The 27170-nt window shown below is 38.7% G+C and overlaps 1 long non-coding RNA gene and 1 other non-coding gene across 2 annotated transcripts; one reads left to right on the top strand and one right to left on the bottom strand.

The window, feature by feature from the left end:
* Positions 1–10656: 10656 nt before the first annotated feature.
* On the bottom strand, positions 10657–10760 carry LOC112764622 (small nucleolar RNA R71). Its single transcript, XR_003183262.1, has one exon. It is a non-coding gene; the product is annotated as a small nucleolar RNA R71 (small nucleolar RNA).
* Positions 10761–18978: 8218 nt separating this feature from the next.
* Positions 18979–21589, top strand: LOC112750139 (uncharacterized). The gene is made up of 2 exons (XR_011873794.1): positions 18979–20124; positions 20212–21589. It is a non-coding gene; the product is annotated as an uncharacterized lncRNA (long non-coding RNA).
* The last annotated feature ends 5581 nt before the right edge of the window (positions 21590–27170 follow it).

Consider the following 27170-nt stretch of genomic DNA (forward strand, 5'->3'; position numbering starts at 1 on the left):
AACAAACACATACATAGCCAATCGCCTACTGATTTCCAGCAGTCCCGCTTGGGCCTGCGGCTTGTGGACAACTCCGCCTGGTGTGACCTGGCTGCCTGCAGAGGCCATATCGCTTTGGCCGGTTCGGTTCTGCTTCATCCATGTTGGTTCGAATTCTTGTGGATCTAGGACGACCCTCCCTCGCACGCCTCATACTCGGATCCGGGATAACGGTAGGCCCGGGATAAGGTGGCCAGAAACCCTCCGGAATGGGAGGGGCAAATCCCATCTGATAGACACCAAAAACGGAGCTAAGGCGATATACCTCGTGGACGTAAGGCTGCCATGTAAGCCGTGAATACGCACAGCAAGCCAGTGCGTGCGGACAGGGAAAATGAAGTGCTTGGAAGTATCCACAATCACAAGTCTTGGACCCTAATGAGACCCTGTACGTACCAAGAGAGAATGAGCCTGTCGGAGTCGTCTCAGCAATGGTGTACTCCGAGTTATCCCTGTCGTAAACAGTCACCGTGAAGTGCCTGGCTGTTCTCAGGTTGGCCTCGATACACTTTGCTAGGTATTGACTGAATTGTTGTCCAGTACCCATCTGAGCCTCGGCCTCCCTACCCTTACGGACAAAGAGCTCAGCTAGCCTTCCGTATGTGGCCTTAACCAGCGAGCAAACAGGGAGGTTTCTAACCCCCTTCAGGATTGAGTTGATGCATTCCGAAATATTGGTCGTCATGTGCCCGAATCTCCGACCCTCATCACAGTGCTGTGTCCACAGCGAATACTCGATTCGGTTCGCCCACTCACACATTGTCGGATTCTCAGAGCGCAGAATGTCAAACCAGTAGTCGAACTCCACCTCGGTCTTGGCATATGCGGCATTAACAAGAAGCCTCCAGGCATCTTTTCCCTTGAACGTCAAGGCAAAATTCGCTGCAACGTGTCGAATGCAGAACGCCCGGTACGCAGCAGGCGGTAGCCATCCCCCATCCGGAGCCTCGAGTGCTGCCTTGATGCCGTTATGCCTATCTGAAATAACTAACAGACCCGGCTGAGGTGTGACGTGCTCACGGAGGTGGGAAAGAAAGAAAGACCATGACTCAGCATTCTCACCCTCAACTAGTGCAAATGCCACGGGGAGGATGTTCGAGTTTCCATCTTGTGCAATGGCGACTAGCAGTGTCCCCCCATACTTCCCATATAAATGGGTGCCATCAATACTCACCAAAGGCTTGCAATGACGGAATGCCTGGATACAAGGGGGGAAAGTCCAGAATAGCCTATGAAAATAAACCTGAGAATCGTCAACCTGTCCCCCAACTCGGACAGGGCAAGTCCTGAGGATGGCTACAGTGCCGGGCATCGTAAGCTGGACTCCTAAAACCCACCTAGGGAGCTCATTGTACGACTCGTCCCAGTCCCCATATATCACGGAAACGGCCTTCTGCTTCGCCATCCATACCCTCCTGTACGTAGGCCTGAACCCAAAGTGTGCGGCCGTGGCATTTTGAAGCACCTTGATGTTCACAGAAGCATCAGCCCTAACCATCGGCATAATGAAGGTGGATATGACATGGTAGTCCAGACTCCTATGGTCGCTGGAGATGGAGCTGGCAAGACATGTATGCGGTCCGTTGTATCGCTTCACTTCCCAGATACCCTTCCGCTGTCGGAGACTCAACCGAATTAGCCAGGTGCACCCGTTCCCAAACTCAGAACACTTCCCCACATACCTGCGGTAGTCAGACTCAACGACCTTGTACTGGACCCCTCGGCGGATACTGTACGTCTTCACACTCAACAGCGCCTCATCTTTATCCTGAAATTGTTGGCCAACCTGGAACTCGTTCATACCGGCAGACCCCTCGGGATCTCTAGCACCAAATCCTGAGGCCTGCAAAGCAATGTCGTCCTGCCGCATGGCATCCAGGTCCAATGAGGAAAAATGGGGTGGGTACTGCTGTGTGCCAGAACTAGATCCACCTGTAGCCCTTGTCGGAATAGTAGTTCCAACATCATCGCCGCTTTCATCATCGATCATATCCGGCTCCACGTCATCGTCATTTGGATCATCAAACAAACCATCACCAACACCAGCCGGTGTGGGACAATGTACCTCGGTGGGAATATGTTCCCCATAACGAACCTCGTCTCCAAAATTGCCGCTCAGATCAACGGCAAACGAAGGGGACGCAATAGGCTGCATCAGTGGCTCATACACAGGAGCAGAGGATGAAGCACCAGCAGGTCTCGAGCTCGAGCCGCCAACCGCGGCTATAGTAGTGGCATTCCGGTTCGAACCACCCGAGCTAGATACCACATCAACCAACTTAGCCAACAGCTCTGGTGTCCTTACCTCGGGAAACTGCCTACGAGAAAGAAACATAACCTGCAAGTCCTCGTCACTACCGATTGTGAAACAATCAAACTTCACGGTGTCATGGAGCACCGCTGTAGGAATGCGGTAGAAAAACTTCTTCACCCTTTTAACGCCTTCAAAACCCAGCTTCTCCAGTACAGAGCTAACAAGTGCATCGTATGTGGTTGTCGGGGTCACGATAATACATAGGGGATCCTTATCAGTGAACTTCACGCCCGACCGAGTTTTTCTCTTAATCGACCCTCTGTAATGTACCAGAACTAGGAAACTCTCCTCACTAGCCATCTCCCCTCTTTGTTGAGAGCAAAATGAGTTCACACCATATATATACAGCCATGGCTGGCACTATATATATATAATTCGAATCTATATGTTTCGAATTATGTAGTATCACAACCTAACCTAGTAATGCGAATTAAATAGATTCGAATTAGTTAGGTATAATTCGAAACAAGTTGTTTCGAATTACCTTATAATGTCACTTCCTACTAATTCGAATTAATTAAGTTCGAATTATGTTCACCTAATTCGAAACAAGTTGTTTCGAACTTCATTGATTTCTTGCATTCCTAGTAATTCGAATCATATCAATTCGAATTACATGTAAACTAAATTCGAATCATATTGATTCGAATTATATAATAATTCGTCCTGGTTGATTCATGTATTGATTTTTCATTTAGCTGATTTAGGTAATTTTGATCTCTCCTTGGCTCATTTCCGTTTTTTACCCATGTATTTATGTATAAACACACGTGATATTTAATTTATTTTTAATATATATTTTGTAATTTAACATATATTATATATAAATGACTGATTTAGTGGCTACTTTTTAGTATGCACATAACATGATTGATTGTAAAATTGATGAAATTTCTTAGGTTGATTTATAATTTCATTTCTAGCATTTTCTTAATGTAGAGTATGGACTAGAAGGCTTGGTGTCCAAACAAGGTGATGTGTATAGTTATGGCATTTTACTTATGGAAATCTTCACACAAAAGAAACCCACTGATGAAATGTTTATGGGAGATTTTAGCATTAAGCATTGGGTTGATTCCCTAATTGACATAGTTGATGCTAGATTGTTAATGGAAGAAGGAGAACTAGCTTCCAAGAAAGTGTGTTTATCATCCATCATGAAACTAGCTTTGGATTGCACCAAAGAATTACCTCGAGAAAGGACCAATATGAAAGATGTCATAACTACACTTAAGAAGATTAAAATGGCGTTCTTATAAGAAGTTAAGAACAATAATCCATTCTAAACTAAGAAATGAAATTGAAATTTTTGTTTGTTTATATGGCTCTTTATTTTGTTTCTATGTTTCGCATGTCTTTGCTATGTATATGTTTGATTCTCTTCAAAAGTGCAATGCCTTTATTGTCTATTATTTCATTTGTCTTATCCATTTGAGTTAATTTATTTAAGATTCCACGTATATTTAATATTGAATATTGAATAATTAAGCAAGTCTAATCATATTACAAAAGTAGATACTTTTTATGTATTTGTATCATTAAAAAAATTTAAAACTTTATTCTTTCTATAAAAGTGTTTTTCTTTATATATATATATATATATATATATATATATATATAAGTGTGTCTAATCTTTGTTGGTTTTAAATTTAAATTTGTTAATTAAATTTTTTGTGAGGAAAATTCAATGCAGAAAAATATAAATGGTATGAAAAAATACTATTGAGTTGAATTGAATTATGCAAATGTGAGAGGTAAAACTATTCTATAAATACACAAAAAACTAATTACCAAATTTACTATTATGTAATTATGTATATTTATATATATTATTTTCCATTTTTTAACAAAATAATTAGTTTTAAAATAATTAAATTTAATAGTCAATGAGTTATAACTCAAATGGCATAGTTTCTTCATACTCATCTAAGAGGTCGCAGATTCAAATATCTCTAACTTTAGTTAAAAAAAATTAAACTTAATATGTAGAATAATTAAATATGTCAAAACAAAATAATCAAAATTTTTTATAGTAACATAATTATTTTTTTGAATATTAAATATGCATATAGTAGCTAATTAATAGTTAATTTTCGATGTTTATATATATGGGTGATATTTTTGTGACTAACATGGTTGATATTTTATATTCATGTGAATAGAGTTAATAATTATTTTATATCATTTTTTATATAGATAAACGTAGATCGGATTGGATATAGCCAAAATTTTGACCCAATTCGCATCACAAGTATCAGATTGAATCGGATTCAATATTCACGCTTTTTAAGTTTGGATCCGATTCGCACATTTGCAAATTAGATTGAATATCAAATATATCTGTAAAATATAAAAATATTTAAAAAATTTATTTTTATTAAAAAATATCAATAAATTTTTTTACTCTTTTAAATATTTTTATTTTTAAAATATTATTAAATATATTTTTTAAATAATAAAATAAAATAATACAATATAAATAATAATTATTAATTAAAATAAAACATAAAAAATAATTTATTTATTTATTTTCAGATCTCTACTTAAAATCTGCAATTTGATCCTATTAATATAGGAATCGGATTGAATCCAATCTACTAATATTCTAGAATAAATTACTATCCATAATTTTCGGATGGAATTCAAATAAATTGTTGGATTGAATCCAAAAACACCTCTACTTTCGTAGTATAATATGAGGTCATTGTTTGGAATAACATAACAAATAAAGTACAAGTATTTTTTGAAAAAAATTTGTGAAATTTTATTACAATATCACGTGAATTAGAAGATCAGATATTAATAGTGAATAAAATAAAATAAAATAAATAATAAAGAAATGCCGGTCGCCAGCCTGTGAACTGTGATGAAGTGTGAACATACCAGGTAGTGATAGTGTGACCCTGTGACGACAGTGAAAGTGGAACTCAAGGTGGCCACTGGCCACTGGCCACCGTGTTTATGTCGTCCAGAAATTATTCCTATGTGTTCTACTCCACCGAATTCCCCTACGCCTCAAAATACTCTTGTCTATATTATTAACCTTCACATATTTTTGCACAACACCACAAGTCAACGAACACGAGTCAAAGGGTCAAAATACACTCCACCGCAGGCTAGAAAACCTCCTTCACCCTTTTGAAGCACACGATTTTTCGAAAGCACTGAAACGGAAACCTCGCTGGAGAGTTAGGGCTTCGTCGAATTCGCCGGGGAATTCGTCAGCATATGAGTGCAGCGGTTTTGCCAAATCAGGGTGTATGTCGCCAGGCAGAAGCAAGGAAGAATGAGCAACTTCAACCTGAGGTTGCAGCTGCAATGTGAAAGCCTCATCAATAGAATTAGTATGCACAAGTCTCTTGATATGGTAGAATTCTACCTGAGCTATAACATTAGCCTTTTCCGATGTACCGTAATCAAACTACCCTCATGCATGAAACGAATATAAGCTGCCTCATAGTCCATAATATGGGCTCGCAATCATTTCAACCAAGCGGTTCCAATGACAAGATCACCACCAGCAATATTTAAAACAAATACATCAGGGACCAACACTTTATAGCCCTGTAGTGTCATCTCAAGCAAAGGAATGCGACCTTTAACCTGCATAATGTCAAAAGTTCCCACGATAACTTGGACTCCCAGAGCTGGCTCAATGGAGAGATTCAAAAATTTTGTTCAATCCGCGGCTGGATGAAGCAATCAGAGCTCCCATCATCAATGAGCGCTTGGATTTCTAGTTCACCAAGGTGAGCTTTGATTCAAATAACGGATTGATCTGACGTGCCATGCATGGCATTGTAAGAAAGGTGACGGTCTATCACCTCTGCATCCAACTGTTGCAAAATATATTCTTCAGACACACTATATTCCCCACTATTCGCTGAAATGATTTAAAAAAAATTGTTATCAATAAGTTTGTTAAAACCAAAACACAGTTAAAATTATCAATAAAATAAATAAATTTATAAATAAATTAATTTTTTCTAAAACAATAAACTTACCAACTAAGTAGGTGTAATCGTACTCGGGAGCATTAAGAGTGTTAAAATTCACAAAATTAAATCCATATCGTGGGATACTTGACGATTCTGGAAGTCTGTGCATATCAATACGTTGGTTTAAATTAACCACATACCCATAATGTATAGTCTTGAAGTTATCTTCATTGAGTCCAACACCAAAATATCTTATTTGGTAAGATATTCCTTCCTTTTGCAAATTTACGAATCGAGATACAAGAACCCCTCATAACCGAGGCGTGTATTTTTTCTCTCTTGAATTGATAAACAAAAATCAAAGAACAATTAGATGGGGATAAACAAACAAATTTAAAATATAAATAATATAAATTTAAAATAAAATAAAAAAATATTAATAAAAAACTCACGTCTTCGTTGAAGCAAACCATTTCAATTGAGTATGGTGATGAGCGGATAATTTATACGCTTTTTGGCATTGTTTTCATATAGTTTTTAGTAAGTTTAAGCTACTTTTAGGGATGTTTTCATTAGTTTTTATGCTAAATTCACATTTATGGACTTTACTATGAGTTTGTGTGTTTTTCTGTGATTTCAGGTAAATTCTGACTGAAATTGAGGGATTTGAGCAAAACTCTGAAGAAGGCTGACAAAAGGACTGCTGATGCTGTTGGATCCTGACCTCCCTGCACTCGAAATGGATTTTCTGGAGCTACAGAACTCCAATTGGCGCGCTCTCAACGGCGTTGGAAAGTAGACATCCAGGGCTTTCCAGCAATATATAATAGTCCATACTTTATTCGAAGAATGACGACGTAACTTGGCGTTAAACGCCAAGTACACGCTGCTGTCTGGAGTTAAACGCCAGAAAAACGTCATGATCCGGAGTTAAACGCCCAAAACACGTCATAACTCAGAGTTTAACTCCAAGAGATGCCTCAGCTCGTGAATTAATCAAGCTCAGCCCAAGCATGCACCAAGTGGGCCCCGGAAGTGGATTTATGCATCAATTACTTACTCATGTAAACCCTAGTAGCTAGTCTAGTATATATAGGACATTTATCTATTGTATTAGACATCTTTGATCTCATCTTTGGTCTCAGTTTTGTTTTATTCTTCATCTTAGGAGATCATTGATCACGTTAGAGAGGGCTGGCCATTCGGCCATGCCTGAACTCTTTGCTTATGTATTTTCAACGGTGGAGTTTCTGCACACCATTGATTAAGGGTGTGGAGCTCTGCTGTACCTCAAGTATCAATGCAATTCTATCTTCTTTTATTCAAATCTCTCTTATTCTTATTCCAAGATATTCATTCGTACCCAAGAACATGATGAATGTGATGAGTCAAATTACCCTCATCATCATTCTCACTTATGAATGCGCGTGATTGACAACCATGTCCGTTCTACATGCAACAGAGCTTGAATGCGTATCTCTTAGATTCCCCAACAGAATCTTCGTGGTATAAGTTAGATAGTTGGCGGCATTTATGAGGGTCCGGAAAGTCTCACCTTGTCTGTGGTATTCCGAGTAGGATCCTGGGAATCCGGAAAGTCCAACCTTGTCTGTGGTGTTCCGAGTAGGATTCGGTAATGAATGACCGTGACGTGCTTCAAACTTTAACCTGCTGGGCGTTGGTGACAGACGCAAAAGAGGGATTCTATTCCAGTAGGAGCGGGAACCAACCGGTGATTAGCCGTACTGTGACAGAGTGCGTTAGCATAGTTTTCACTGCGAGGATGGGATGTAGCCATCAGCCATGGGTGATGCCTCCAGACTGGTTAGCTGTGCGAGTGACAGCCGCACAGGTTATTTCCCCGTGAGGAATGAAAGTAGCCACAGTTGATGGTGAACCCCTATAAAAGCTTGCCATGGAAAGGAGTAAGAAGGATTGAATAGAAGCAGTAGGAGAGCAGGCGTCCAAGAGCTCTACAGCATCTCCACATGCTTATCTGAAATTCCTACCAATGAATCTGCATAAGTATCTTTATCCCTTTCATTATTTCTATTTTCGAAAACCCATAAAACTATTTTAATCTGCCTAACTGAGATTTGCAAGGTGACCATAGCTTGCTTCATACCAACAATCTCTGTGGATTCGACCCTTACTCACGTAAGGTTATTACTTGGACGACCCAGTACACTTGCTGGTTAGTTGAACGAGATTGTGAAGGAAATAAACAATGCCCTCAGAGCATAAATCCAATTACAAGAAAAAAGGGAATCACAATTTCGTCCACCAAGTTTTTGGCGCCGTTGCCGGGGATTGTTCGAGTATGGACAACTGACGGTTCATCTTGTTGCTCAGATTAGGTAATTTTCTTTTCAAAAATCTTTTTCAAAAATTTTTCTTTTATTTTTCGTTTTTGCAAACTTTATTTTCGAAAAAAATTAATGAAAATACAAAAAAAATTAGAAAATCATAAAAATCAAAAATACTTTGTGTTCTTGTTTGAGTCTTGTGTTAATTTTTAAGTTTGGTGTCAATTGCATGCTTTTAAAAATTTTTCTTGCATTTTTCGAAAATCTCATTCATTCATAGTGTTCTTCATGATCTTCAAGTTGTTCTTGATAAGTCCTCTTGTTTGATCTTGATGTTTTCTTATTTTGTGTCTTTCTTGTTTTTCTTGTGCACTTTTGCATTCATATTTTCCATGCATTAAAGATTTCTAAGTTTGGTGTCTTGCATGTTTTCTTTGCATCAAAAATTTTTCAAAATAATGTTCTTGATGTTCATCATGATCTTCAAAGTGTTCTTGGTGTTCATCTTGACATTCATAGCATTCTTGCATGCATTCATTGTTTTGATCTAAAAATTTCATGCATTGAGTATTTTTGTTGTTTTTCTTTCTCATAATTAAAATATTCAAAAATCAAAAAAATATCTTTTCCTTATTTTCCTCCAAATTTTCGAAATTTTGGGTTGACTTGGTCAAAAATTTTTTAAAATTAGTTGTTTCTTACAAGTCAAGTCAAAATTTCAATTTTAAAAATCTTATCTTTTCAAAATCTTTTTCAAAAATCATATCTTTTTCATTTTTTATAATTTTCGAAAATTTCAAAAATCTTTTTCAAAATATTTTCAAAATCTTTTTCTTATCTTTTATATCTAATTTTTGAAAATTAACTAACAAGTAATGTGATTGGTTCAAAAATTTGAAGTTTGTTACTTTCTTGTTAAGAAAGGTTCAATCTTTAAGTTCTAGAATCTTATCTTGTAGTTTCTTGTTAGTTAAGTCAATTTTAAAATTAAATCTTTTTCAAAATATCTTTTTCAAATATATCTTTTTATCTTTTATCTTATCTTTTTCAAAATTTTATCTTTTTCAAAATTTGATTTCAAAATATCTTATCTTTTCTTATCTTCTTATCTTTTTCAAATTTTGATTTCAAATCTTTTTCAATCAACTAACTAACTTTTTGTTTGTTTCTTATCTTTTTCAAAACCAACTAACTACCTATCCCTCTCTAATTTTCGAAAATTCTCCCTCTCTTTTTCAAAAATTCTTTTTGTTTTAAATTTTAATTTTAATTATATTTTATCTCTAATTTTCGAAAATACTAACCCCTTTTTCAAAAATTATTTTCGAATTTTTCTCTCCCTCTCATCTCTTCTTCTATTTTAATTAATTAATTACTAACACTTCTCTTCACCTCTCTTCATCTAAAAATCCGAATTCTTTTTCTTTCTTCTACCCCTTTCTTTTTCTACTAACATAAAGGATCTCTATACTGTGACATAGAGGATTCCTTTTTCTTTTCTTGTTTTCTTCTCTTTCTTATGAGCAGGAACAAGGATAAAGGCACTCTTGTTGAAGTTGATCCAGAACCTGAAAGGACTCTGAAGAGAAAATTAAGAGAAGCTAAATTACAACAATCCAGAAATAACCTTTCAGAAATTCTCGAACAAGAGAAGGAGATGGCAGCCGAAAATAATAATAATAATAATGCAAGGAGAATGCTTGGTGACTTCACAAAGCCAACATCCAAGTTTGATGGAAGAAGCATCTCCATTCCTGCCATTGGAGCCAATAACTTTGAGCTTAAGCCTCAACTAGTTGCACTAATGCAACAAAACTGCAAGTTTTATGGACTTCCATCTGAAGATCCTTATCAGTTTTTAACTGAATTCTTGCAAGTCTGTGATACTGTAAAGACGAATGGAGTTAATCCTGAAGTCTACAGACTTATGCTTTTCCCTTTTGCTGTAAGAGACAGAGCTAGAATATGGTTGGACTCACAACCTAAGGATAGCCTGGACTCCTGGGATAAGCTGGTCACTGCCTTTCTGGATAAATTCTTTCCTCCTCAAAAGCTGAGCAAGCTGAGAGTGGATGTTCAAACCTTCAAACAAAAAGATGGTGAATCCCTCTATGAAGCTTGGGAAAGATACAAGCAGTTGACCAAAAGGTGTCCATCTGACATGTTTTCAGAATGGACCCTATTAGATATCTTCTATTATGGTCTCTCTGAATTTTCGAAAATGTCATTGGACCATTCTGCAGGTGGATCTATTCACCTGAAGAAAACGCCTGAAGAGGCTCAAGAACTCATTGACATGGTTGCAAACAACCAGTTCATGTATACCTCTGAGAGGAATTCCATGAATAATGGAGTCCCTCAGAAGAAAGGAGTTCTTGAAATTGATGCTCTGAATGCCATACTGGCTCAGAACAAAATGTTGACTCAACAGGTCAACATTATCTCTCAAAATCTGAATGGATTGCAACATGCATCCAACAGTACTAGAGAAGTAGCTTCTGAAGAAGCTTATGATCCTGAGAACCCTGCCATGGCAGAGGTTAATTACTTAGGTGAACCTTATGGAAACACCTATAACTCATCATGGAGAAATCATCCAAATTTCTCCTGGAAGGATCAACAAAAACCTCAACAAGGTTTTAACAATGGTGGACGCAATAGGCTGAATAATAGTAAGCCATATCCATCATCTTCTCAGCAACAGACAGAGAACTCTGAACAAAATAATTCTAATTTAGCTAATATAGTCTCTGATCTGTCAAAGGCAACCTTCAGTTTCATGAATGAAACAAGATCCTCCATTAGAAATTTGGAGGCACAAGTAGGCCAGCTGAGTAAGAAAGTTATTGAAACTCCTCCCAGTATTCTCCCAAGTAATACAGAAGAGAATCCAAAAGGAGAGTGCAAAGCCATTGACTTAGTCAACATGGCCGAATGCACAAAGAGGAGGAGGACGAAAATCCCAGTGAGGAAGACCTCCTGGGACGTCCTCCAAGCAAGAAGGAGCTTCCTAATAAGGATCCTGAGGAATCTGAGGCTCATACAGAGACCATAGAGATTCCACTAAATCTCCTTCTGCCATTCATGAGCTCTGACTATTATTCATCCTCTGAAGAGGATGAAGATGTGACTGGAGAGCAAGTTGCTCAATACTTAGGAGCTATCATGAAGCTGAATGCCAAGTTATTTGGTAATGAGACTTGGGAGAGTGAACCTCCCTTGCTCATTCGTGATTTGGATACTTGGATTCAGGAAACTCTACCTCAAAAGAGACAAGATCCTGGCAAATTCTTGATACCTTGCACCATTGGCACCATGAGCTTTGAAAAAGCTCTGTGTGATCTTGGGTCAGGGATAAACCTTATGCCACTCTCTGTAATGGAGAAGCTAGGGATCATTGAGGTACAACCTGCTTTGTTCTCACTGCAATTGGCAGATAAGTCAGTGAGACAAGCTCATGGGATAGTAGAGGACGTGCTTATAAAAGTTGAAGACTTTTACATCCCTGCTGATTTCCTAATCCTAGATACTAGGAAGGAAGATGATGAATGCATCATCCTAGGAAGACCTTTCCTAGCCACAGCAGAAGCTGTGATAGATGTCAACAGAGGAGAGTTAGTCCTTCAATTGAATGGAGAATACCTTGTGTTTCAAGCACATGGCAATCCCTCTGTGACAAAGGAGAATAAGCATGAAGAGCTTCTCTCAGTTCAAGATCAAGAAGAGCCCACACAGTCAAACTCTAAGTTTGGTGTTCAAACCCCATATCCAAACTCTAAGTTTGGTGTTGGGACTAGACAACATTGACTTGATTGCTCTGTGGCTCCATGAGAGCCACTGTCAAGCTATTGACATTAAAGAAGCGCTTGTTGGGAGGCAACCCAATTTTATTTATCTAATTTTATTTTATTTTGTTTCTTTGTTATGTTTAATTAGGTACATGATCATAAGGAGTCACGAAAAAATCAAAAAAATTAAAAACAGAGTCAAAAACAGAAGAAAAAATTTTTCACCCTGGAGGACGCACGGGCCGGCGTTCAGCGCCCAGAAGATGCATCTGGCCAGCGTTCAGCGCCAGAACAGAGCATCTTCCTGGCGCTGAACGCCCAAAACAAGCTATATCCTGGCGTTTAACGCCAGGATGCGCACGCAGAGGACAATCTGGCGCTGAACGCCAGAAACAAGCTTGAAACTGGCGTTCAACGCCAGAATCAAGCATCACATGGGCGTTTAACGCCCAGAACATGCACCAATGGGCGTTTGAACGCCAGAATGGTGCATGAAGGCAATCTACACGCCTATATGGTGAAGGAATGGTATTTCTTTTCACCTCAGGACCTGTGGACCCCACAGGATTCCCACCTCAGGATCTGTGGACCCCACAGGATCCCCACCTACCTTTTCTTTTAATCCTATTCACACTCTCCTAATCCAAATCTCATTTTCAATGTCACCCTTCCCAATACCCTTCACCATTCACATCAACCTCCTCTTCCCCATAAACCCCACCTACCCCCACTACATTCAAATTCAATTTACCACCCATTCCCACCCAAATTGGCCGAAACCTAACCCCCCTCCCTATAAATACCTCTCCTTTCTTCTTCATTTTCACACATCACTACCCATTCTTCTCTCATATAGCCGAACCCACTTCTCTCCCTCTCCTCCAAATTCTCTTCTTCTTCTTCTTCTACTCTTCTTTTCTTTTTGCTCGAGGACGAGCAAATTTTAAGTTTGGTGTGGTAAAAAGCCTAGCTTTTTATTTTTCATTCACCATCAATGGCACCCAAGACCGGAGTTTCCTCAAGAAAAGGAAAAGGGAAGGCAAAAGCTTCCACTTCCGAATCATGGGAAAAGGAGAGATTCATCTCCAAGAGCCACCAAGACCACTTCTATGATGTTGTGGCAAAGAAGAGGGTGATCCCTGAGGTCCCCTTCAAGCTCAAAAAGAATGAGTATCCGGAAATCCGACATGAGATCCAAAGAAGAGGGTGGGAAGTCATAACCAACCCCATGCAACAAGTCGGAATATTGATGGTTCAAGAGTTCTATGCTAATGCATGGATCACTAGGAACCATGATCAAAGTATAAACCCGAATCCAAAGAACTATATCACAATGGTTCGGGGGAAATACTTAGATTTTAGTCCGGAAAATGTAAGGTTGGCGTTTCATCTACCCATGATGCAAGGTGATGAACGCCCCTACACAAGGAGGGTCAACTTCAATCAAAGGTTGGACCAAGTCCTAATGGACATTTGTGTGGAAGGCGCCCAATGGAGAGTAAACTCCAAAGGCAAACCAGTCCAACTAAGAAGACTGGACCTCAAGCCTGTAGCTAGAGGATGGCTGGAGTTCATCCAAAGATCCATCATCCCTACAAGCAACCGATCTGAAGTTACTGTGGATCGGGCAATCATGATTCATAGCATCATGATTGGAGAGGAAGTAGAGGTTCATGAAGTCATAGCCAATGAACTCTACAAAATAGCTGACAAGCCTTCATACATGGCACGGCTAGCCTTCCCCCACCTCATATGCCATCTATGTTATTCAGCCGGAGTTATCATAGATGGAGATGTCTCCATTGAAGAAGACAAGCCCATCACCAAGAAAAGGATGGAGCAAACAAGGGAAGTTCCTCACGGCCCCCAAGGAGAACATGAGGAAGTTCATCAACAAATGCCTCATGGAATGCACTTTCCTCCCAACAACTATTGGGAGCAACTCAGTACCTCCTTAGAAGACTTGAGCCAAAACGTGGAACAACTAAGGGTGGAACACCATGAACACGCCCTCACTCTCCAAGAAATAAGAGAAGATCAAGAAGCTATGAGAGAGGAGCAACAAAGGCAAGGAAGGGACATAGAAGAGTTGAAGAACATCATTGGTCCTTCAAGAAGAAGACGCCACTAGAGGTGGATTCATTCCTTGTTCTTTACTTTCTTTCTGTTTTCGGTTTTTAAGTGTTATGTTTATCTATGTTTTTGTGTCTCTACTTCATGATCATTAGTGTGTAACCATGCCTTAAAGCTATGAATAAAATCCATTAGTCCTTCACCTTTCTTAAAAGAAAAATGTTTTAATTCAAAAGAACAAGAAGTACATAGTTTTCGAAATTATTAGTGAATTTAATTTAATTATATTGATGTGGTGGCAATAACTTTTGTTTTCTGAATGAATGAATGAACAGTGCATATTTTTGATCTTGTTGTTTATGAGTGTTAAATTTGTTGGTTCTTGAAAGAATGATGAACAAAGAGAAATGTTATTGATGATCTGAAAAACATCATGAATTTGATTCTTGAAGCAAGAAAAAGCAGTGAAAAAAAAAAGTGGCAAAAATTTTAGCAAAGATCCAAGGCTTTGAGCATCAATGGATAGGAGGGCCCAAGGAAGTTAAATCCAGGCCTAAGCGGCTAAATCAAGCTGTCCCTAACCATGTGCTTGTGTCATGAAGGTCCAAGTGAAAAGCTTGAGACTGAATGGTTAAAGTCGTGATCCAAAGCTAAAGAGTGTGCTTAAGAGCTCTGGACACCACTAACTGGGGACTTTAGCAAAGCTAAGTCACAATCTAAAAAGGTTCACCCAGTTATGTGTCTGTGGCATTTGTGTATCCGGTGGTAATACTGGAAGACAAAGTGCTTAGGGCCACAGCCAAGACTCATAAAGTAGCTGTGTTCAAGAATCAACATGCCTAACTAGGAAAGTCAATAACACTATCTGGAATTCTAAGTTCCTAGAGAAGCCAATCACTCTAAACTTCAGAGGAAAAAGTGAGATGCCAAAACTGTTCAGAAGCAAAAAGCTACAAGTCCCGCTCATCTAATTAAATTAATATTCATTGATATTTTGGACTTTATAGTATATTCTCTTCTTTTTATCCTCTTTGATTTTCAGTTGCTTGGGGACAAGCAACAATTTAAGTTTGGTGTTGTGATGAGCGGATAATTTATACGCTTTTTGGCATTGTTTTCATATAGTTTTTAGTAAGTTTAAGCTACTTTTAGGGATGTTTTCATTAGTTTTTATGCTAAATTCACATTTCTGGACTTTACTATGAGTTTGTGTGTTTTTCTGTGATTTCAGGTAAATTCTGACTGAAATTGAGGGATTTGAGCAAAACTCTGAAGAAGGCTGACAAAAGGACTGCTGATGCTGTTGGATCCTGACCTCCCTGCACTCGAAATGGATTTTCTGGAGCTAAAGAACTCCAATTGGCGCGCTCTCAATGGCGTTGGAAAGTAGACATCCAGGGCTTTCCAGCAATATATAATAGTCCATACTTTATTCGAAGAATGACGACGTAACTTGGCGTTAAACGCCAAGTACACGCTGCTGTCTGGAGTTAAACGCCAGAAAAACGTCATGATCCGGAGTTAAACGCCCAAAACACGTCATAACTCAGAGTTTAACTCCAAGAGATGCCTCAGCTCGTGAATTATCAAGCTCAGCCCAAGCATGCACCAAGTGGGCCCCGGAAGTGGATTTATGCATCAATTACTTACTCATGTAAACCCTAGTAGCTAGTCTAGTATATATAGGACATTTATCTATTGTATTAGACATCTTTGATCTCATCTTTGGTCTCAGTTTTGTTTTATTCTTCATCTTAGGAGATCATTGATCACGTTAGAGAGGGCTGGCCATTCGGCCATGCCTGAACTCTTTGCTTATGTATTTTCAACGGTGGAGTTTCTGCACACCATAGATTAAGGGTGTGGAGCTCTGCTGTACCTCAAGTATCAATGCAATTCTATCTTCTTTTATTCAAATCTCTCTTATTCTTATTCCAAGATATTCATTCGTACCCAAGAACATGATGAATGTGATGAGTCAAATTACCCTCATCATCATTCTCACTTATGAATGCGCGTGATTGACAACCATGTCCGTTCTACATGCAACAGAGCTTGAATGCGTATCTCTTAGATTCCCCAACAGAATCTTCGTGGTATAAGTTAGATAGTTGGCGGCATTTATGAGGGTCCGGAAAGTCTCACCTTGTCTGTGGTATTCCGAGTAGGATCCTGGGAATCCGGAAAGTCCAACCTTGTCTGTGGTGTTCCGAGTAGGATTCTGGTAATGAATGACCGTGACGTGCTTCAAACTTTAACCTGCTGGGCGTTGGTGACAGACGCAAAAGAGGGATTCTATTCCAGTAGGAGCGGGAACCAACCGGTGATTAGCCGTACTGTGACAGAGTGCGTTAGCATAGTTTTCACTGCGAGGATGGGATGTAGCCATCAGCCATGGGTGATGCCTCCAGACTGGTTAGCTGTGCGAGTGACAGCCGCACAGGTTATTTCCCCGTGAGGAATGAAAGTAGCCACAGTTGATGGTGAACCCCTATATAAAGCTTGCCATGGAAAGGAGTAAGAAGGATTGAATAGAAGCAGTAGGAGAGCAGGCGTCCAAGAGCTCTACAGCATCTCCACATGCTTATCTGAAATTCCTACCAATGAATCTGCATAAGTATCTTTATCCCTTTCATTATTTCTATTTTGAAAACCCATAAAACTATTTTAATCTGCCTAACTGAGATTTGCAAGGTGACCATAGCTTGCTTCATACCAACAATCTCTGTGGATTCGACCCTTACTCACGTAAGGTTATTACTTGGACGACCCAGTACACTTGCTGGTTAGTTGAACGAGATTGTGAAGGAAATAAACAATGCCCTCAGAGCATAAATCCAATTACAAGAAAAAAGGGAATCACAATTTCGTCCACCATATGGCAATGAAGAATTTTTGTAACTTGGTAGTGTTCATAATCGTATCACTTATATATGTACGCACAAATTGTCGATTGTAGGTTTAATTTCTGTGATTTTGTGAATACCAGCCATTGAAATAAGTAGAGAATTTTTAGATTTTCGATGTATGTAAAGAAAGGGTTTGATGTACTTTAAATTATAATGCTACACATATCTCATAACTTATACTTTTATAGTTGATTCATAGCTAAAATTTTTTAAATTTGATTGACTTTAATTTAAATTTAAATTAAATTTGCAGATAAAGTAAATAAATATATTAACAATTTTTAAAATTTTAAATGAATGTAAATATATTTAAATTTACGTATGTAGCTGCAATTTTTTAAAAAAATCTACAAAAAATTCAAAAAATAGTGTTAAAAAGAATCAACAAATTTTTAAAAAATAGTGTTAAAATTTAAAAAATAACAACCTAAGTAAAATAATTTAAAATTTAAAAAATAACAACTTAAGTATAACAATCTAAGATTTAAAAAATAGCAACCTAAATAAAATAATTTAAAATTTAAAAAATAACGACCTAAACAAATAATAATTTATAATTAATAATTTATAAATATAAATCTAAAAATTTCTAGTGACTGCTGACCACACCTAAGCAAATAAACTCACAGACTCAATGTATGAGTGGCACGTCAGTATATGAACTTTCTATTTATATTACTATAAAGATAAAAATAAAGATAAAGATATCCCAAGTATTATAATTTTCTTTTATGCTGATGGTTGGTTTAGACCCAATTTTTGTAAATATCTTAATTAAACTCTTTTTGAAAAAATAGTTTAAACAAAAAATACTTATATTAAAAGTAACTTATAAATAAATTAATTTGTATTTAAATTTTTAATTCTAAAAGTTCTTATTTAAAAAAAATAAAAAAATTTACTATAAAAAGTTATTTTTTAATTTTTATATAAGCTCTTAAATAGTTTCTAAAAAAGTTACAATTTGATTTTAAAAATTGTACTAAATATTAATACTACTACTTTTTATAAATTAAAAACTTAAAAAAATTATTTTTAAAACTTCTCAATCAAACTTATATTATAATTTTTATAAAATTACACCAAATATTAATATTACTACTTTTAATAATCTGGAACTGAATTCTCACTATAGTAATCCATGTTATGATTTCTATAAAATTTCTCATGTTTGAATAGGATTACTTCTAGTAAGATCGATATATGTGGTTTTACTTAAAATAAAATTGTATTATTTTATTTAACAAAAATTATTAGGTAAATAATAACAAGAAGTCAACAATAATAAAATTTACTAAAAGATTTAGATAAGGTTGACCCAAGTAATCCTATCAATGCCAAATTGCTAACAAATAAATAGTTGGGAAAAAAAAGGACGAGATTCAGTTTTATATATAATGAGTATTAGTATATTATAAAGGCTACTAATAAATTATGGATGTTGTGAAATTATTGAGTTTGAATATCTAAAATTATACATTAAACTTTTAATAATTTTATTATATATCTAATTAAACTGATTTAATTATAGTTCGAGTTTGATTAGACTGGTAATTCTTGCAACTTTAGTTGTAATTTCTGTAATTTGCTCAACTGTGATTTTATTAAAAATTCCCCGCAGGCGAACTTCCACTGAAAAATCTTGCTTGTGTCGCCGTTTTGGCACTTTAAACCCTCACCAAGACGGCCATCTTTTTGGGTTCTTTATTACTTGAAAGAAAGCATAACATGTCATGTTCAGCATATTTTTTGTAAGTCCTCTTCCTTCTTCATCTTCCTCACTATTGGGGCCATTTGCCAACCCATATTACAAAATCGCACTTTCCTCGCATTCATTGTCATTCAAAGACTCTATCTTCATCGCTAAAGGATCGGAAGAGCAAGAAGAAGAAGGCGTATGGCGGTAATTTACCTTCAATTTTGAAATCTTTAGAGTATTCTGTTGATGTTGAAGCGACCCTTGATTCTTTCTCTGAGAATCCTAGTCCTAAAGAGATAACTGTTATACTTAGGGAACAGGGTAGGTGGGAGCGTGTTGTTAAGGTTTTTGAGTGGTTTAAGTCACAGAAAGGGTATGTTCCCAATGTGATTCACTATAATGTTGTGTTTAGAGTTCTTGGTAAGGCTCAGAGATGCAACCAATTGAGGCTTCTCTGGATCGAAATGGCAAAAAACGGGGTTTCGCCTACTAGTAACACTTATAGCATGCTTGTTGATGTGTATGGGAAAGCAGGTCTTGTTAGGGAAGCACTTCTGTGGATTAAGCATATGAGGTTGAGGGGTTTTTTTTTCTTGATGAGGTTACAATGAGTACGATTGTTAAGGTGTTGAAGGATGCGGGAGAGTTTGATAGGGCAGATAGGTTTTACAAGGATTGGTGTGATGGTAGGGTTGTGTTAGATGATCTTGATTTGGATTCTCTCTCAGTTACTGCTACGAATGGTTCTAGATTGATTCCTATCAGTTTCAAGCATTTCCTTTCGACTGAGCTGTTTAAGACGGGTGGGAGAAACATTTTGAATTTATCAAACAAGGAGATTGGTCCCCAGAAACCCCAGTTGACTTCAACTTTCAATACCTTGATAGATTTGTATGGCAAGGCTAGACGGCTAAAGGATGCTGCCGAAGTCTTTGCTGATATGTTAAAATCCGGAGTGGCAATGGATACAATCACTTTTAATACTATGATCTTTATCTGTGGAAGTCATGGTAATTTGTTGGAAGCTGAATCTCTGCTTAATAAAACGGAAGAAAAGGGTATATCCCTGATACGAAAACTTACAATATCCTACTGTCCTTGTATGCTAATTCGGGGAATACTGATGCTGCTCTTTGTTGTTATAGAAGGATTAGAGACGTTGGACTCTTTCCGGATGATGTAACTCACAGAGCTCTTCTTGGTGCGCTATGTTCAAAGAATATGGTTCAAGCTGTGGAAATTCTGATTGATGAAATGGAGAAATCTTCTGTTTCTGTTGATGAGCACTCTCTTCCTAGTATCATCGAGATGTATGTTAACGAAGGAGCCCTTGACAAAGCAAATGATATGCTTCAGAAATTTCTAATGAATGGTGTTCCATCATCAAGTATATGTGCTGCAATTATGGATGCTTTTGCTGAAAAGGGACATTGGCTTGAAGCCGAGAATGTGTTCTATTGGGAAAGAGGTGTGCCAGGACAGAGAAGGGATGCCATAGAATACAATGTCTTGATCAAAGCGTATGGCTGGTGGACGAAATTGTGATTCCCTTTTTTTTTTTGTAATTGGATTTATGCTCTGAGGGCATTGTTTATTTCCTTCACAATCTCGTTCAACTAACCAGCAAGTGTACTGGGTCGTCCAAGTAATAAACCTTACGTGAGTAAGGGTCGAATCCACAGAGATTGTTGGTATGAAGCAAGCTATGGTCACCTTGCAAATCTCAGTTAGGCAGATTAAAATAGTTTTATGGGTTTTCGAAAATAGAAATAATGAAAGGGATAAAGATACTTATGTAGGTTCATTGGTAGGAATTTCAGATAAGCGGATGGAGATGCTGTAGAGCCCAAGGACGCCTGCTCTCCTACTGCTTCTACTCAATCCTTCTTACTCCTTTCCATGGCAAGCTTTGTATAGGGGTTCACCATCAACTGTGGCTACTTTCATTCCTCACGGGGAAATAACCTGTGCGGCTGTCACTCGCACAGCTAACCAGTCTGGAGGCATCACCCATGGCTGATGGCTACATCCCATCCTCGCAGTGAAAACTATGCAAACGCACTCTGTCACAGTACGGCTAATCACCGGTTGGTTCCCGCTCCTACTGGAATAGAATCCCTCTTTTGCGTCTGTCACCAACGCCCAGCAGGTTAAAGTTTGAAGCACGTCACGGTCATTCATTACCGGAATCCTACTCGGAACACCACAGACAAGGTTGGACTTTCCGGATTCCCAGGATCCTACTCGGAATACCACAGACAAGGTGAGACTTTCCGGATCCTCATAAATGCCGCCAACTATCTAACTTATACCACGAAGATTCTGTTGGGGAATCTAAGAGATACGCATTCAAGCTCTGTTGCATGTAGAACGGACATGGTTGTCAATCACGCACATTCATAAGTGAGAATAATAATGAGGGTAATTGAACTCATTACATTCATCATGTTCTTGGGTACGAATGAATATCTTGGAATAAGAATAAGAGAGATTTGAATAAAAGAAGATAGAATTGCATTGATACTTGAGGTACAGCAGAGCTCCACACCCTTAATCTATGGTGTGCAGAAACTCCACCGTTGAAAATACATAAGCAAAGAGTTCAGGCATGGCCGAATGGCCAGCCCTCTCTAACGTGATCAATGATCTCCTAAGATGAAGAATAAAACAAAACTGAGACCAAAGATGTCTAATACAATAGATAAATGTCCTATATATACTAGACTAGCTACTAGGGTTTACATGAGTAAGTAATTGATGCATAAATCCACTTCCGGGGCCCACTTGGTGTATGCTTGGGCTGAGCTTGATTAATTCACGAGCTGAGGCATCTCTTGGAGTTGAACTCTGAGTTATGACGTGTTTTGGGCGTTCAACTCCGGATCATGACGTTTTTCTGGCGTTTGACTCCAGACAGCAGCGTGTACTTGGCGTTCAACGCCAAGTTACGTCGTCAATCTTCGAATAAAGTATGGACTATTATATATTTCTGGAAAGCCCTGGATGTCTACTTTCCAACGCCGTTGAGAGCGCGCCAATTGGAGTTCTGTAGCTCCAGAAAATCCATTTCGAGTGCAGGGAGGTCAGAATCCAACAGCATCAGCAGTCCTTTTGTCAGCCTTCTTCAGAGTTTTGCTCAAATCCCTCAATTTCAGTCAGAATTTACCTGAAATCACAGAAAAACACACAAACTCGTAGTAAAGTCCAGAAATGTGAATTTAACATAAAAACTAATGAAAACATCCCTAAAAGTAGCTTAAACTTACTAAAAATTATATAAAAACAATGCCAAAAAGCGTATAAATTATCCGCTCATCACAACACCAAACTTAAATTGTTGCTTGTCCCCAAGCAACTGAAAATCAAATAGGATAAAAAGAAGAGAATATACTATAAAGTCCAAAATATCAATGAATATTAATTTAATTAGATGAGCGGGACTTGTAGCTTTTTGCTTCTGAACAGTTTTGGCATCTCACTTTTTCCTCTGAAGTTTAGAGTGATTGGCTTCTCTAGGAACTTAGAATTCCAGATAGTGTTATTGACTTTCCTAGTTAGGCATGTTGATTCTTGAACACAGCTACTTTATGAGTCTTGGCTGTGGCCCTAAGCACTTTGTCTTCCAGTATTACCACCGGATACACAAATGCCACAGACACATAACTGGGTGAACCTTTTCAGATTGTGACTTAGCTTTGCTAAAGTCCCCAGTTAGTGGTGTCCAGAGCTCTTAAGCACACTCTTTAGCTTTGGATCACGACTTTAACCATTCAGTCTCAAGCTTTTCACTTGGACCTTCATGACACAAGCACATGGTTAGGGACAGCTTGATTTAGCCGCTTAGGCCTGGATTTTATTTCCTTGGGCCCTCCTATCCATTGATGCTCAAAGCCTTGGATCTTTGCTAAAATTTTCGCCACTTTTTTTTTTCACTGCTTTTTCTTGCTTCAAGAATCAAATTCATGATGTTTTTCAGATCATCAATAACATTTCTCTTTGTTCATCATTCTTTCAAGAACCAACAATTTTAACACTCATAAACAACAAGATCAAAAATATGCACTGTTCATTCATTCATTCAGAAAACAAAAATTATTGCCACCACATCAATATAATTAAATTAAATTCACTAATAATTTCGAAAATTATGTACTTCTTGTTCTTTTGAATTAAAACATTTTTCTTTTAAGAGAGGTGAAGGACTAATGGATTTTATTCATAGCTTTAAGGCATGGTTACACACTAATGATCATGAAGTAGAGACACAAAAACATAGACAAACATAATACTTAAAAACCGAAAACAGAAAGAAAATAAAGAACAAGGAATGAATCCACCTCTAGTGGCGTCTTCTTCTTGAAGGACCAATGATGTTCTTCAACTCTTCTATGTCCCTTCCTTGCCTTTGTTGCTCCTCTCTCATAGCTTCTTGATCTTCTCTTATTTCTTGGAGAGTGAGGGCGTGTTCATGGTGTTCCACCCTTAGTTGTTCCACGTTTTGGCTCAAGTCTTCTAAGGAGGTACTGAGTTGCTCCCAATAGTTGTTGGGAGGAAAGTGCATTCCATGAGGCATTCGTTGATGAACTTCCTCATGTTCTCCTTGGGGGCCGTGAGGAACTTCCCTTGTTTGCTCCATCCTTTTCTTGGTGATGGGCTTGTCTTCTTCAATGGAGACATCTCCATCTATGATAACTCCGGCTGAATAGCATAGATGGCATATGAGGTGGGGGAAGGCTAGCCGTGCCATGTATGAAGGCTTGTCAGCTATTTTGTAGAGTTCATTGGCTATGACTTCATGAACCTCTACTTCCTCTCCAATCATGATGCTATGAATCATGATTGCCCGATCCACAGTAACTTCAGATCGGTTGCTTGTAGGGATGATGGATCTTTGGATGAACTCCAACCATCCTCTAGCTACAGGCTTGAGGTCCAGTCTTCTTAGTTGGACCGGTTTGCCTTTGGAGTCTACTCTCCATTGGGCGCCTTCCACACAAATGTCCATTAGGACTTGGTCCAACCTTTGATTGAAGTTGACCCTCCTTGTGTAGGGGCGTTCATCACCTTGCATCATGGGTAGATGAAACGCCAACCTCACATTTTCCGGACTGAAATCTAAGTATTTCCCCCGAACCATTGTGAGGTAGTTCTTCGGGTTCGGGTTCATACTTTGATCATGGTTTCTTGTGATCCATGCATTAGCATAGAACTCTTGAACCATCAGTAATCCGACTTGTTGCATGGGGTTGGTTATGACTTCCCACCCTCTTCTTTGGATCTCATGTCGAATTTCCGGATACTCATTCTTTTTGAGCTTGAAGGGGACCTCAGGGATCACCCTTTTCTTTGCCACAACATCATAGAAGTGGTCTTGGTGGCTCTTGGAGATGAATCTCTCCTTCTCCCATGACTCGGAAGTGGAAGCTTTTGCCTTCCCTTTTCCTTTTCTTGAGGAAACTCCAGTCTTGGGTGCCATTGATGGTGAATGAAAAATAAAAAGCTAGGCTTTTTACCACACCAAACTTAAAATTTGCTCGTCCCGAGCAAAAAAGAAAAGAAGAGTAGAAGAAGAAGAAGAGAATTTGAGTAGAGAGGGAGAAGAGGGGTTCGGCTATTTAGAGAAGAAAGGGTTTGTGTTGTGTGAAAATGAGGAAGAAAGGAGAGGTATTTATAGGGAGGGGGGAGGGTAGGTTTCGGCCATTTTGGGTGGGAAAGGGTGGGAAATTGAATTTGAATGTAGTGGGGGTAGGTGGGGTTTATGGGGAAGAGGAGGTTGATGTGAATGGTGCATGGGGTAATTGGGAAGAGGTATTGAGGTGATTGGTGAAGGGTATTGGGAATTGTGACATGGATATTCAAATCACAAAAGTAGGATTAAGAGGGAAGGTGAGAATTGGGTAGGTGGGGATCCTGTGGGGTCCACAGGTCCTGAGGTGGGGATCCTGTGGGGTCCACAGGTCCTGGGGTGAAAAGAAATACCATTCCTTCACCCTATAGGCGTGTAAATTGCCTTTATGCATCATTCTGGCATTCAAACGCCCATTGGTGCATGTTCTGGGCGTTAAACGCCCATGTGATGCTTGTTTCTGGCGTTGAACGCCAGTTTCAAGCTTGTTTCTGGCGTTCAGCGCCAGATTGTCCTCTGTGTGCGCATCCTGGCGTTAAACGCCAGGATGTAGCTTGTTTTGGGCGTTCAGCGCCAGAAAGATGCTCTGTTCTGGCGTTGAACGCCGGCCAGATGCATCTTCTGGGCGTTGAACGCCGGCCCGTGCGTCCTCCAGGGTGAAAAATTTTTTTCTTCTGTTTTTGACTCTGTTTTTAATTTTTTTGATTTTTTCGTGACTCCTCATGATCATGTACCTAATTCAACACAAAATAACACCAAAACAAAATAAAATAAAATTAGATAAATAAAATTGGGTTGCCTCCCAACAAGCGCTTCTTTAATGTCAATAGCTTGACAGTGGCTCTCATGGAGCCACAGAGCAATCAAGTCAATGTTGTCTAGCCCCAACACCAAACTTAGAGTTTGGATATGGGGTTTGAACACCAAACTTAGAGTTTGGTTGTGGCCTCACAACACCAAACTTAGAGTCTGACTGTGTGGGTTCTTCTTGGCCTTGAACTGAGAGAAGCTCTTCATGCTTACTCTCTTTTGTCATAGAGGGATTGCCATGTACTTGGAATACAAGATATTCTCCATTCAATTGAAGGACTAACTCTCCTCTATTGACATCTATCACAGCTCCTGCTGTGGCTAGGAAAGGTCTTCCTAGGATGATGCATTCATCATCTTCCTTCCTAGTGTCTAGGATGATAAAGTCAGTAGGGATGTAAAGGCCTTCAACCTTTACTAGCACGTCCTCTACTATCCCATGAGCTTCTCTCATGGACTTGTCTGCCAATTGTAATGAGAACAAGGCAGGTTGTACCTCAATGATCCCTAGCTTCTCCATTACAGAGAGTGGCATAAGGTTTATTCCTGATCCAAGATCACATAGAGCTTTCTCAAAGCTCATGGTGCCAATGGTGCAAGGTATTAAGAACTTGCCAGGATCTTGTCTCTTTTGAGGTAGAGTTTCCTGAATCCAAGTATCTAATTCACTAATGAGCAAGGGAGGTTCACTTTCCCAAGTCTCATTACCAAACAGCTTGGCATTCAGCTTCATGATAGCTCCTAAGTATTGAGCAACTTGCTCTCCAGTCACATCTTCATCCTCTTCAGAGGGTGAATAATAGTCAGAGCTCATGAATGGCAGAAGGAGATTTAGTGGAATCTCTATGGTCTCTGTGTGAGCCTCAGATTCCTCAGGATCCTTATTAGGAAACTCCTTCTTGCTTGGAGGACGTCCCAGGAGGTCTTCCTCACTGGGATTTTCGTCCTCCTCCTCCTTTGTGCATTCGGCCATGTTGACTAAGTCAATGGCTTTGCACTCTCCTTTTGGATTTTCTTCTGTATTGCTTGGGAGAGTACTGGGAGGAGTTTCAATAACTTTCTTACTCAGCTGGCCTACTTGTGCCTCCAAATTCCTAATGGAGGATCTTGTTTCATTCATGAAACTGAAAGTGGCCTTTGACAGATCAGAGACTATATTGGCTAGATTAGAATTATTTTGTTCAGCATTCTCTGTCTGTTGCTGAGAAGATGATGTATATGGCTTACTATTATTCAACCATTTGCGTCCACCATTGTTAAAACCTTGTTGAGGTTTTTGTTGATCCTTCCATGAGAAATTTGGATGATTTCTCCATGATGAGTTATAGGTGTTTCCATAAGGTTCACCTAAGTAATTAACCTCTGCCATGGCAGGGTTCTCAGGATTATAAGCTTCTTCAGAAGCTGCCTCTCTAGTACTGTTGGATGCATGTTGCAATCCATTCAGATTTTGAGAGATAATGTTGACCTGTTGAGTCAACATTTTGTTCTGAGCCAGTATGGCATTCAGAGCATCAATTTCAAGAACTCCTTTCTTCTGAGGGACCCCATTATTCACGGAATTCCTCTCAGAGGTGTACATGAACTGGTTGTTTGCAACCATGTCAATGAGTTCTTGAGCCTCTTCAGGCGTTTTCTTCAGGTGGATAGATCCACCTGCAGAATGAT

The sequence above is a fragment of the Arachis hypogaea genome, chromosome 2 (assembly GCF_003086295.3).
Source record: "Arachis hypogaea cultivar Tifrunner chromosome 2, arahy.Tifrunner.gnm2.J5K5, whole genome shotgun sequence".
In the NCBI taxonomy this organism is placed as follows: domain Eukaryota; kingdom Viridiplantae; phylum Streptophyta; class Magnoliopsida; order Fabales; family Fabaceae; genus Arachis; species Arachis hypogaea.